The sequence below is a fragment of the Egretta garzetta genome, unplaced genomic scaffold (genome assembly GCF_000687185.1).
Source record: "Egretta garzetta isolate BGI_Z169 unplaced genomic scaffold, ASM68718v1 scaffold158, whole genome shotgun sequence".
Classification (NCBI taxonomy): Eukaryota; Metazoa; Chordata; class Aves; order Pelecaniformes; family Ardeidae; genus Egretta; species Egretta garzetta.
Genome location: NW_009260430.1, coordinates 1,396,980 through 1,398,026, shown reverse-complemented (window position 1 = coordinate 1,398,026; position 1,047 = coordinate 1,396,980).

Genomic DNA, 1,047 nt, shown 5'->3' with positions numbered 1-1,047 from the left:
CACCCCCCCGCCCCAATTACCCACCCCCTAAAGGAAGAAAAACCACTCAAACAGTCCTCCCCCCATAAATTATACTGGATTCAAGTAGAGAAAAACAAGATACCTGGATTATTTTATTTGCATGTCCAGAAAATCGGTGGTGTAAAATTTCCCTGCTGAATAGAGGATAAAACCAGGGGTTAAAATAGTGAATAGAGGATAAAGCCAGGGGTTAAAATAGTCCGGTAGAACACCTGCCCCTGGCCCAACTCTACTGAGCTTACCCCAGACCTTCTTTAAAGTATATATTCCTTGTACAAGAGTTATTTAAAGAGCTGAGCCACCTCATATTGCGTTTCCTGAGCACTCCTCAAATCGATTCAAAGCTTCCTACTTTTTTCATCACATTCATTTTCGTGACAGGTAAATTCTAGTACTGGGTGTAGCAGCCGGCAGGCCTGGCTCAAAACAACCGTCACTGTCAGAAGCAGAACCTCGGTCTCCTGAGCCTTGGCCCCAGTGCTCTAGTTTTTCTGAATGCCTGTGATGCACTCTTCATGGGAAGCATGCCAGGAACAGCGCTGCTCCGCAGAAACAAACAGCACTTTTCTTTCTTTCTTTTTTTTTTTTTTTTTTTTTTTAAAGGCACTGAAATCAATGGGGGTCGAGTAACAGAACAGACACGAGCCACAAAGATATCTGATGAAGTGGCATAGTTTGAGATTTTCACGTAACGGCATGGAAAGCTGTTACACATATATGTGTATGAGACTTGCCTGAATATTTAAAGTTTTCAGGGAATTAAGATTTACAGCAGTGAGTCAGCACTGGTTCCAGCTGAGGCAAGGATTAACTCTGCTGTCAGGACACTCTCAAACTAGCTTGAAAAAAAAATAACCCACAGAGATATGCGACAAGCCATATATTCTGGAAAATAAAAAATCCGCATCTGGGGCCTTAAGACCAAACCAGGTCTGATACCAACCGTTCAGTAGCCGAGATCAGGAGTGGCCGCTGGCCGCAGTGCCGCTGGCAGGGAGGGAACATGGCACCCATCCCACACCCGCA